The following is a 12343-nucleotide window of genomic DNA, read 5'->3' as shown; positions in this document are numbered from 1 at the left end:
GCACATCCCAATGCTGCACTCAGGGATTTCCCAGGAAATGTTACTATCAGTGACCTCAAGACACTGTTTGTCCCACAGCCGGGAGCTGTGAGTGTTTGTGCTCACTCAGGTTCATCTCCCCACACCAACACCATGTGTGTGCTCACACCTGTACTCATTGTCTGTACAACGCAAACAGGGACTTCTGAACCAGTCCTTCCGTGTCTCTCCAGGGAAGGATAAAGCACCTCTCTGAGCTGGGGGGACAGCCAGGGCTGGAAAGGGTGGATGTCACTGGCAGGGCCATGGTGACGCTCTGAGACATTGCCCTGGGGTGTCCAGAGCAATGGGAATGGATCAGCCAGATTTCAAGCCCAGATTCACCTCCCATCTTCACTCTGAGCACAAATCGAGCCCCAGAAATCTCCTTACTTGACCACTCTGATCAGCAGAGAGCGTGGCCATGAAGAACCAGGGCATGGGTTTTCTCTCTAGGTGTGTGTCCTGGTTCTGGCCAGGACAGGGGTAACTTTGCATCAGCCAGGAGGGGCATGGCAAGACCCCAGGGTTGTCAGATGCCACCTCAGCCCTGCGCAGGGGGGACGGAGGTTGGTGGCACTTGTCTGGTTTGTTGGAGTGTGCGGTCGGGTGGCTCTGGTTCCACATGGGGAGCGATCAGTGTGAATCCTTTGCCTGTCTTGTACACTCTGCTGTTGGTATTGTTGCTGTTACTGTTTGTTTTCTCATTTCATTGATGTTCCCAGGAAACTGTTCTTACCTCAAGCCGAGATCTTTCCCTTTTGTCCCTCCAATGCTCCTCTCAATCCCACTGCAGAGGGAGGGGAGGGAAGAGAGTGAGCAGCAGGTGGTCTGGGGTGTTTCAGTGGGAATACTAAACTGGGGAATACCATTCCTAAACTACAACAAATACAAAAGCCATATTTGTTTGGTTTGAATTCTCAGAGGAAATTTTAATTTTAAGGGTTTTCACAGTTTTTAATGGTCTGTTAAGTAGTTTTTTTCAGATATAATGAATTTGCTGAACAGTTTTTGTAGTTTTGTTAAAGATTATCCTTTTTGAATTCTTTGCTGTTTTGCACAATAGTAAAATTACAGCCTTGTTCCTTAAAATTGGTGTCTGTGTGTCTTGTGCTGACCCTCATCCCCTGGATAAATACCCCTCCAGGCCCTTCACCATTCCCATGTCCCTCCTTTGGATGCTCTCTAATGTCTCTCTGTGGGGAATTTCGGCTGGACCGAGACCCTAACATGGAATGAAAAGGTGACTGAGAATGGAGGCCTTAGTCCTGACAACATATCGATGCACCCTGAGAGAAGAGAAAGCTGTCCCGTGAGAAACAAAGACTTATTTTGAACAAAGTGACTGAGTAGAATGTAAACATGAGAAGAAAACAAGAACAGATGTGCAGAGAGACTGTGGGAAAGTAAGACTGAGAGAGTCCACCTATCAGTCGTGAGATTGTGTTTTGTGTGTTTGAATTAACCTATCTGTAAAGAATATGTGTGCCTTAGAAATGTATATAAGGAGCTGTAAAGTGCAAGCTTGAGGCTTCTCTTTTCTATCCAATAAACCTTTCTACTGGATATTCTGTGTTGTGTTCGTGACATCTCTCTTCTTGTGTCACCCAGAACTGCCCCCAGAACTCAAAGAGAGGCCACCCCAGTGCAGAGCAGAGCAGGACAATCCCCTCCCTGGCCTGGCCGGTGATGCTGGGCCTGATGCCCCCCAGGACAGGGTTGGCCCTCCTGGCTGCCAGGGCACTGCTGACTCCTGTCAAACTGGCCACTGACCAGGACCCCAAGGTCATTTTCCACAGGCTGCTCTCCAGTGTCTCATTCCACAGTTTGTCTGGACATCCGGGGCTGCTACATCCTAGATGCAAAATCCAGCACTTCTCCTTGTCAGACTTCATATGGTTGGTGCTTGCCAAGTCCTCTAATCTGTCAAGTGAGGCGGTGAATAAGGTACAAACCCCACTCAGACACGGTGAAGTGTCAGAGAAGACTTAACTTTTAATAAAGAAGGCAGCAACTTAAGTACAGTGTTCAAATGAGTCACATGATCTTCCAACCAATGACAATCAAGTATTGATTGAGCATGCGTGAGAACCCGGAAGACTACAACTCCCATAATTCCTTACTACATTCTTCCTGCCACATCTCCCCTCTTCCTATATAATTAACAAGTTGTAATTTAATACATTTTTAAACATTCTTATTACAACCAATCTTATCTTAACCATTTATAAAATCCAGGGCCTATCATCATAAGGCCTTTATTGAACTGCTTATAACTTTATTGGTTCGTGCAATATTCAAGCAACCTTAAATTACCCAGGGTTTGTAGATGTGTATAACCTTTTATCTGAGGGTGATTTTGTGTGATTGGGTAATGGCATCATCTTTATTTGAAACAGAAACGTGTTGTTTTGTAGATGTTGTGTTTGAGGTAGTGTTGGTTGAGGTAGTGTTTAGGATGTCTTGCCATAAAGTGCATTTGCGTTCACACACACATACATATCTCCACTCAACTTTCTCATTCATACTCCAGTGGCCACCGTTTCATTCTCCCCTCACACACGCATACTTAGACTTTTTATTGTGTTTATATTTAAATCATGGAGATTTGGTTTTGTTGTATCATTTATTGCTTTTTTGTGATTGTTCCTGTTTTGAAGAAGTGTTAATGTAGATTTACACATATAGGGACCAGATCCATATCTCTTCCTCCCTTTTTTTGTGTATTTTTTAGCACGTTTTTCACCGTGTGGTGTGTTCCTTTTACTATTGTTGGTCATGTTTCTTCAAATCCAATTTCTTCACTTATTTCTTCTGTTGATTATTTCTATTGTGGGGGAGGGGAAATATAAGGCCTGACACATCTAGAAGGGACCCATTGTAATTTGGTACCCTTGGATACACAGGCATATCCCCTCCCCCATGTTATGAGATCTACTGGTCCTGACCATTGCCCAGATATTAGATCTTTGATCATAACTGGTGGTTTGGAAGATGAAAGTATTTGAGTTTTATGTTGGTGCTCATACCTGCTATAGTCTGTATCATCACAGTTTAAGACATTTAGAACATACGATGCTTTCCATAAGCGTTCCTGGGGGCTATATACCAACTCCCCTCTTTTTTGTCTTTGAAGCATTTATTTTAGCGTGTGGTGTGCTCCTTCTACAATTGCTTGTCCTGTGGGTGAGTGCAGTATGCCTGTGGAATGGAATATCCCCCAATCTGTGAGAAATGTTTTGATTTTTTCAGAACCATAAGCAGGGTCATTGTTGGTTTTCACGGTTTTTGGAATTCCCAGGATTGCGAAACAACTAAGCCAGTGTCTGATAACATCTTTGGCTTTTTTTCCTGTGTGTGCTGTTGCATTAATGTATTTGGAATGTGTGTCTACCGTAACATGGACATATTTTAGTTTACCGATTTCAGCTATGTGTGTAACGTCTGTTTGCCAGATTTCATTGGCTGTTATGCCTCTGGGATTAACCCCTTCCTGAGATGGCATTGGGGTAACTTGCTGGCAGTCAGAGCATGACATGATTATGTCTCTGGCCTGGTTTATTGTAATTTGGAATTGTCTGCATAGTGTGAATCTGTGACAACATTCATAGGTTGACCATGGAACAATTCAAATGCCATGCGGATAGCCGCTAGTTCTAAAACTTGCACGGAATCTTGGTCCAAGGTTTGTACCTTATTGTCCCATTGTCCTGTGGCAGGGTTCCTCCATGTCACGGTGGCTTTCCTCGATCATCCGGATGCGTCAGTGAAGACGGTGACTCCATTTACTGATTGTGATTTGCAGCGATGCGTAGCCATCGGGGTAGATTTCCTATTTCTGCCCAGAGTTTGTGTTTTGGGAAGTGAATGGAAATATTACTATGGAAGTCTGCTAATGCAGTCTGAAACCCAGCATCCTCCATGAGAAGCCAGTCTAAGTTGTCTTTCGTGGCTGGAATGTAGATAGTCTCAGGGTCTCTTCAGTCCATCTCCTGCAGACGTCCTCTACCTTTCATGACGAGCTTAGCAAGCATGTCATTAATGGTCCAAACAGTCTTAGGTGGAGAGTGGGGTAGAAATAATCATTCCAGAATCCTCAAGGGGTCGGATTCTGTCTGATCCCACTGGAAAAGGATGACAAAAGGTTGGAATTTGTTGGATATGATGGCAAGGCAAATGTGCAGGTCAGGGTGTCATCGTCTGCTTTGCCTGTTTTCAATGGCCTGGGAGCATACTTCCAGAGTTTGTTTTGCTTCTGGGGTTAAGGATCGAATAGATGTGAGAGTTGGGTCACCTTTAAATAACTCAAAGAGGGATGTAATTCCTCTGTTGTGATCCCTAAAACAGGCCTTAGCCAGTTAATGGCTCCCAAAAGTCGTTGCAAATTATTTAGGGTTATAGTGTCCATTAGCTTGAAAGTCAGTGGTTGTGGCATGATCTCCTGTTGAGTGATCCTCCATCCTAGGTAGGTCCATGGCTGGGTGCGTTGAATTTTTTCTGAAGCAATCTGTAGACCTGCTTTCGGAATGGCGTCAGTTAAGGCAGTCAAGGTAGATTGTAGTTCACTCTCGTGTTTTGCGGCTATTAGGATATCATTTATATAATGGTAGATGATAGCTGAAGGGTGGAGTTTCTGAACAGGGTGTATGATGTTGGCTACCACTGTTGTAGGCTGGAACTGAGAAGTTGAAGCGAGGAGCATCTTCTGGATGTAAAAAGATGGCAAAAAACCAGTCTTTCAAGTCTATTACCACTAGTGGCCACCCTGCAGGAAGCATGGCAGGGGAAGGAAGTCCTGGTTGCAGTGTTCCCATTGGCTCAATAACTGTATTAATCGCTCTGAAGTCTTGTAGTAAACACCATTTGCCGCTCTTCTTGAGTATGCAAAACACTGAAGTGTTCCATGGGCTAGAAGTTGGTACTATATGCCCAGCGTTCAGCTGTTCCTGTACGAGGTCTCGCAGGTGACCTAGCTGTTCCCTCTTTAGGGGCCATTGGTCCACCCATATCGGGTTGTCTGTCTTCCATTCTAGTTTGATGAGTCCATGGAACGGCTGACCAATGACCCTTACTGAAAAACCTGATTATTTGTTGTTGCTATCTGTACAGTGGTACCAAACTGACCGAGGACATTCCTCCCCCACAAGGTACACGGAATGGGAGCTATGAAGGGTGCAATCCTGGCAGTCTGTCCCTCAGGCCCCAATACCGTACGTAGATGCTTGCTTTGTCTAGGTCTTTGCATACCCCCCACCGCCAAGACGGTCGAGGCTGGGAACACTGTGGGCCAGTCTGATGGCCACTCGGTGTCTTTAATTATAGACACCTCTGCGCCTGTATCCACTAAACCTTTAAATTTACGCCCATCAATGTGACATGTCATCATGGTTTGGGAGGCGGAGATCGACGTGGGCCAGAGGATTTGTGCTTACAAATGCCTCAGTACCCTTATTACCCTTTTGTGTGGGAGAAATGCTATAGAAAGGAATTAATTGAGCTAAGTGCTGCCCCTTTGGAATATAACAAGGTGGTACAGGTGTCCAGGCCATGATTTGGATTTCATTATGGGAATCTGAATCAATTACGCTGGGCAAGATGAACATACCCATCGTGGTAGTTGATGAGTGCCCAATTAGTAAGGCATGCATTCCCGCCTCCAGAGGTCCCCAGACTCCAGTGGATATCAAAACCACTGCAGCAGATGTTAAAACTATTGGTTCTCTGGAGGCCAGGTCCAGCCCAGTGCTGCCTGAGGTGGCGGCAAGCAAATCACTGACGCGTTGTTTGAATCTGTATTTGTCTGGTTGGTGAGGGCGCGTGGCTTCGTACCCCGTTTCCCTGCGGTGTAGTCCCCTCTTTTTCACTACCCTGGAACTTGCATTCGCTAGCCCAGTGTTTTCCCTTTCCACATCTGGGGCAGTGTCCTGGAGGGGGTTTTTTAGAGCAGTGTCTTTTGATACGGTCAGTTGCTCCGCATTGGAAGCAGCTGCCTTTTCCCTTTTCCCCTTCGGGTACCCGCAGTTTGGCTGCTAATGCCATGGCTAGTGAGTCTGAGTGGTGATTGACTGACCCAACATCCTGGCAAGCTCGGACCATTTCAGCTAACGTGCACTGGTCGCGCTTGGGGATCGACTGCAGAGCCCGTCGAGAGTCAGAGTTGGCATTGTCGTAGGCGAGTTGCCTGAAGAGCATCTCTCTCGCCTTGTCGTTACCAATTTGCCTCTCTAAGGAAGCTTGCAGTCAATCTAGAAACTGGGGGTGAGGTTCAGTGGACCCTTGCAAAACTTTGGAAAAGGATAGGTTAGAGCCTTTGTCTGTGCATGGGAGTTTTCGCACTGTTCGCAATACAAGCTTTGCGATTACTTCGTATATTTCTCGGGGGTAGTCTATTTGGGACCTGGGCTTTGAACGTGCCCCCTCCCCTGCTAATTGAGCATAGGTCATTCCCGTTTGTTAGTTTGGTCATTAATATAAGCCTTACAGCTTTCTCTAAAGTTCGTGAGCCAGACACTAAACTGTGTAGCAGTTAGTACCATTTTTAGTAGTGCCTTCCAGTGCAAACACATGTGTGCTACTTAGGGTTTCTAGGCAGGAAAACATGTGGGGCGAGACCCTCCATCTCTCACCTGCCATTGGTGTGGCACTCTTGGCACTATGTGCACAGCAAGAGCTTTCTGGGCGGGCACCTTTGGTCTGGGAGGAATCTTCATCCGTATTAAATTTTGGCCCTCAGATGGCTGATTTCGGCTCGGTGCTCCTTCACGCGAACGACTGCTGTTCCAGCCAGGAAAAAAAGGCCTGACCCTCCGTCTCTCACCTGCCGTTGGTGTGCCACTGTCTGCACTACATGCACAGGAAGAGCTTTCTGGGTGGGCACCTTTGGTCTGGGAGGAATCTTCGTCTGTATTCCATTTTGACCCTCAGACGGCTGATTTAGGAACAGGGCTCCTGCCCTCAAACAACTGCCCTTCCAGCCAGGAAAGAAAGGCCTGACCCTCCGTCACTCACCTGCCATTGGTGCGCCACTCTCGGCATTATGTACACAGCAAGTGCTTTCTGCCCGGTCAGATTCCTCCAAGACCAAAGGTGCCTGGGCAGGAAGCGCTTGCTGTGCCTGTTGTGCCGAGAGTGGCACAACAACTGCACACAAGAGACGGAGTTTGATGGCTTTCTTTCCTGGCTGGAAGGGTTGTCATTGACCGGCCAGCGTGCCACGATGGGCTAAAATTGAATATGGGTATAGATTCCTCCAAGACCAAAGGTGCCTGGGCAGAAAGCGCTTGCTGTGCATGTAGTGCCGAGAGTGGCGCAACAACTGCACAGGAGACATGGAGGCTCAGGGCTTTCTTTCCTGGCTGGAAGGTCAGTCTTTCGCTGTCCAGTACGCCGCTTCGCAAGGGACCGTCTGAGGGATAAAACTGAATACAGACGGAGATTCCTCCAAGACCAAAGGTACCCACGCACAAAGCTCTTGCTTTGCATGTAGTGCGGAGAGTGGCGCAGGAACTGTACAGGAGAGATAGAGGGTCAGGGCTTTCTTTCCTGGCTGGAAGGGCAGTCGTTTAATGGGAATCGCGCTGTGCCGCACTCGGCCATCTGAGGGCCAAAACTGAATACGGACGAAGATTCCTCCCAGACCAAATGTGCCTGGGCAGAAAGTGCTTGCTGTGCACGTAGTGCCAAGAGTGGCACACCAGCTGCACAGGAGAGATGGAGGGTTTGCGGGGCGGGCACCTTTGGTCTGGGAGGAATCTTCGTCCGTATCCAATTTTGGCCCTCAGCCGTCCCCCAGCGGCGCGGCGCGCCGGCCTGTGAACAACTGCCCTTCCCGGCCGGAAAGAAAGGCCTGAGCCCCCCTCTCTCATCTGCTGTTGGTGCACCACTTTCGGCAGTACGTGCACCCTATCTGGAAAATAAAATACAAAAATGCACAAGATAAAGGACTTCTATGCATAAAATTTGCATCTTTCATCCAACACCTAATACAACCTTCTTCCTAGGCTGGTTCAACTTTTCTCGGTCTGGGGTACATCGTGTCCACTTATCTGGGGGAAAAAAAGAAAAAAAATGTTAATCAGGTCACCCACATGGTCACTGAGACCTTAACCATTTAAAAGATCTCATTTACGCTGAGCAAATGAGAACTCTGACCGCAGCATACAAGTAGAAAAATGAGAACCCAGCTTCAAGGCCCTGCTATCCAAGTACCATCAGCTCCACAACACTCAGCTCTAATGACTGCACACGAGTTACGTACACCCGCTCCATCCAGCAGGACTGTACAGCCATCGGCTCCACTGTCTAAGGTAACTGACATGTTGACGTGAGACTCGGAGCAATATTCCATCTACCCACTGATCCACATGGCAGGGCAGAGCAGCTCCAGGCTGACCCCGAGTCAGACATCCTGTACCCGTGACGACACAGACCGTGTGACACAATTAAGAGACGAACCTTGCTTTGACAAGATTTGATTGCAAGAATGGAGATGCTGTGGAACACCATGACCTACGGGACTACCGTCATAACGTGACTAGGCTCAAAGGATCCTGACAAATAAAGATGCTAACAAGATGACCGGTCAGAAGAAGGGTCCGTCAAAACCCTGAAGATGGATGCGCGGCGTCACTGCGTTCGGAAGCTAAGAACGGAACGATGCGGAAAACGAGTCCTCCTGCTTTAAGATGGATGGCTGCAGAGCACCGCTGATGATACGGCCTGGAATGAGGCCTTAAAAGAGGTCTGACCATAAAAGTCAGAGATGGGATTCCAAAGAAGGCCTGAACTTCCAAAGGAAGTGACTGACAACTTCGGAGCTCGGCTACACAGAGAAGACCTTCAAGAACCTAAGGATGATGCCTGATGCTTCCCATAAGCCCCTCGAGGGCAAGATGCAAAAACCCTAAGGACACAAAACACAGACAAGACAAAGGACGTGACACAGACTGGAACTGCTCTGCCCTGCACACGGGAATCCAATGATACAAAGTAAGCCCTTCCTTTGATGCGTCCAAATAACCTGTAATAGGATACCCATTGCACCAAACTAATTTCAAAAATCCCTCTGGGCGATGCACATACTTGCACCAACTACCCACCCCATCTCTGGGTCTTTACCCTGCACTTATCTTTCTGAGAGCCGGGGATGCAAATCCGTCTCTGATGCAAAGGAGGGGCACCTGGGCTGGCTCAGAGGTTCCTGCCATCCTGAGAGTACTCGGAGTCAACTACGAGAAAGAAAACCATACACAATATCTGAGTAGTGTGGCACGTGGCCCCAGCCCCAAAGATCCCTCTACTCACTGTCACTGAGGCAGGTCCTCGGGTCACCGGCTCTGACCGGAGTTGGACAATGTGCTGTCATCTTCCGGGATACCTGAGCGAGCAAGAGACAAAATTAGAGGGCATTTCTAAAGCTGCAATGGATCCCTGCTCCTCCTGCTGCCTCCCCAACTCACCTCAAATGCTCATCTGCTCCCAAAGGTTAGCCGGATGGCACCTGCAACCAAAAAAGCTCAATGCTTCATTGCTTGTAGCGGCACGTGTACCGCTGCCTTTATATGATAAAGAATAACTACACTCTCTCCAGAGCTGGTGGAATCAGAGAGCCTTTATTCGAATTCCCCGCTCCCTTTTATATCCCATAACCATGTAATCCCTTTATCCAATGGGTGTTGTGAACCTCGGCGCATGCTCTTTGGGCCTCTCTGCCCTGGTACATTCCCCTGTACCCCAGACACGCCCCTACAGTTGCTGATCCTTTTAATACTCGGAGATTACCTATAAGGACAGCTCAAGAGGACCGAACCGTGTCCGTCACCTCATTGTGAGTTGGCTTTGGCCCTGTGAGGCTGCATATGTCTCCTGCAAAAAAAAACCCAGAGGCAAATGTCAGTACTGAGATACTGTCCAAGAGTGTGCTGCTCCCATGGCAGTTTCGGTCTGACACCCCTTGACTGTGACCTCTTACAGGCAGGGTCCCCGTCACGTTGGACTGCACGTTAGAAGTCTGCCTCTAAAACAAAAAACCAAGTATGTATGCAGATTCACCAGAAGTACACCGCCTGCAAAAAAGCATCTAGTTCTGTTCTGCAGTCACTGCTCACCTTGCTCACTGGGCTCACCTTCCCTCTGGTGCCTATCGTCTGCTGGGACGGGGGCTCCGCATCTTAAAAAAAACCCATAAAAACAAAACTAAACCACCAAACCATCCAAAGGCCCCAAAGTCATGTCTTGGCTCTGACCTCACGTGACAACCCACCTTCTGATTGTGCTCCTCCCACCTCTTCTGTTTATCTCTGCTTTACATCCAGTCCCTCTGACACTGCAAAGAAATGAGTTAGCAAAGTCAGCCATATAGATGGAGGGACCTTAACTGCTGCCCAATTATCACTTCTCTTTAGACAACCCATCTGGGGTCCAAAGACAACCTGCACAAACAAACACCGACCTAACTTTAAGGTCCTGCTGTACCGCTCCCATCATCTCTGGAAAAGCTCTCGTGACTGCACGCACGCTGCAGGGAGGGGCTGCCTCCCGGAGGACTGGAGAACTGCTGCCATGAGTGGTTAAACCTATCCACAGGTTAACTGTAAAGTCTCCTTTCTACTCCACCTACCCCCAAGTCTACACTGCAGGGCAGAGCAGTTCCAGGCCGAACACAAACTCCAAGGACACATTTCCAGACAAGTGCTGTGGTGCGACGAGGAGAGAGAACTCCGAGAAAGGAACGACTGCCAAAATGGATGTGCTGCCACACGAGAAGACGGAGGATACGGCAAGACTGAATGGAGGAGGCTCTGAGGAGCCTGAAAAGACACTCTAACAGAATGTCCTGTGACAAGAACTGCCTACAAAATTGCTAAGATGGATGGGAGACAATGCTGCATTCAAAACCTTCTTAGATTCTCACAAGTCCGGGGTCGTTACAAGAGATGACTGCACGGCACAGCCACTGATACAACCTGTAAGGAGGCTGTAAAAGACATCTGACCTGACACTTCTCAGATGTGATTCCGATGCACGTCCAAGCTAGTGAGCCAAAGAACGGATGGTATGGGCACTGGGCTGGGCAGTGCAGAGGTTCAAGACCCTAGGAATGAGGCCTTGACATCTCCGATAAGACCTTTGAGGGCAGAAGGCAAAGACACGATGATTGTGAATTGTAAGACACGAAACACAGACCGGACAAAGGACACGGCACAGACCTGAACGGCTCTGCCCTGCACAACCTACTCCAGTGACGAAAAGTAAACTGCTCCTCCTATGTGTGCCAAGGGTCTATTAGGGTAGACCCTTTCCCCTATGCTAATTTGAAAATTCCTCCCTCCTAATCATAAAATTGGACCCAGCTCTCATCCCCTCTCCAGGTGGTAGTCCTCCACTTATCTTTCCCATAGTCGGGGATGTGAATCCATCTTCGATGGGAAGGAAGGATGCCTGGCTGGCTCAGAGGGTCCTGTGATTGCTGACTCAGTTGGCTACGAGAAAGAAAACCGAAACTGACGCAAGAGTTCGGTAGCACGTGGGCGATAACCCCACAATTGGCTACTCACCGTCCCCTAAGCTGAGAGGTTCTCGGGCCACTGGCTCCGACCTGAGTCAGAGGCTGCTGCCATCACCGTGTGCCGTACCTGGGTGAGTGAGAAAAAAAGTTACGTGGTGTTTCTGAAAGTACAGGAGACCCCAGCACCTCCTCGCTACCTCCCAGACTCAACTTCAATGCTCCTCCTTTGCCAAAGGCAGGCCGGATGGCACCTGCAACCAGAAAAGGTCGAGCCTTAATTGATGAGCTTTGTAGTACTAGGGGACTACTGACGAGGACAGCTGAAGACCATCAAACCTAATTGGCAGGTGGCTCTGGCCCTCTGAGGCTGCACACATTCTCTGCAAAGTAAAAAACCAAAGGCAAATGTACATACTGAGATACTGCCTGAAGGATGGCTTTCCTGTGGTAGCTCCTACCTACTTATCTCTCATCAACAGTGACCTCTTACCGGCAGGGTCCCTGAAGCATTGGACTGTCTGTTAGAAGGTGGCAGAGCCCCTGGAAAACACAAGAAACAAAGCATGTGCACAGATGCACCACAACACCTGTAAAAGACCATCTACTTCTGTCCTGGAGTCAATGCTCACCTTGCTCACCAGTACTCACCCGGATCACCTCCCCTCCAGTGCCTAGAGCCTCCTGGGCCGAGGGCTCTGCATCTGAAAACAAAAACCAAACCAAGAAAATCCTTAACACATCAAGTAAATGTGGAGCCAAAAGCCACATCTTTGTGCTGATGTCAGGTGATGACCCACCTTCTTGCTCTGCTCCTCTGGC

The 12343-nt window shown here is 48.3% G+C and overlaps 2 long non-coding RNA genes across 2 annotated transcripts; both read right to left on the bottom strand.

Moving 5' to 3' along the window:
• Window positions 1-9260: 9260 nt before the first annotated feature.
• On the bottom strand, window positions 9261-10028 carry LOC113980720. The gene is made up of 4 exons (XR_003538207.1): window positions 9989-10028; window positions 9827-9882; window positions 9477-9517; window positions 9261-9394 (listed from the first exon to the last, which is right to left on the bottom strand). It is a non-coding gene; the product is annotated as an uncharacterized LOC113980720 (long non-coding RNA).
• A 1295-nt stretch (window positions 10029-11323) lies between these two features.
• Window positions 11324-11909, bottom strand: LOC113980721. Its single transcript, XR_003538208.1, has 3 exons — window positions 11837-11909; window positions 11574-11651; window positions 11324-11498 (listed from the first exon to the last, which is right to left on the bottom strand). It is a non-coding gene; the product is annotated as an uncharacterized LOC113980721 (long non-coding RNA).
• Window positions 11910-12343: the final 434 nt, after the last annotated feature.

The sequence above is a fragment of the Neopelma chrysocephalum genome, unplaced genomic scaffold (assembly GCF_003984885.1).
Source record: "Neopelma chrysocephalum unplaced genomic scaffold, ASM398488v2 Primary Assembly neopelma1_95065, whole genome shotgun sequence".
NCBI lineage: Eukaryota > Metazoa > Chordata > Aves > Passeriformes > Pipridae > Neopelma > Neopelma chrysocephalum.
Note: the sequence above shows the minus strand (reverse complement) of the source record. Positions and strands in the feature narration are given on the sequence as shown.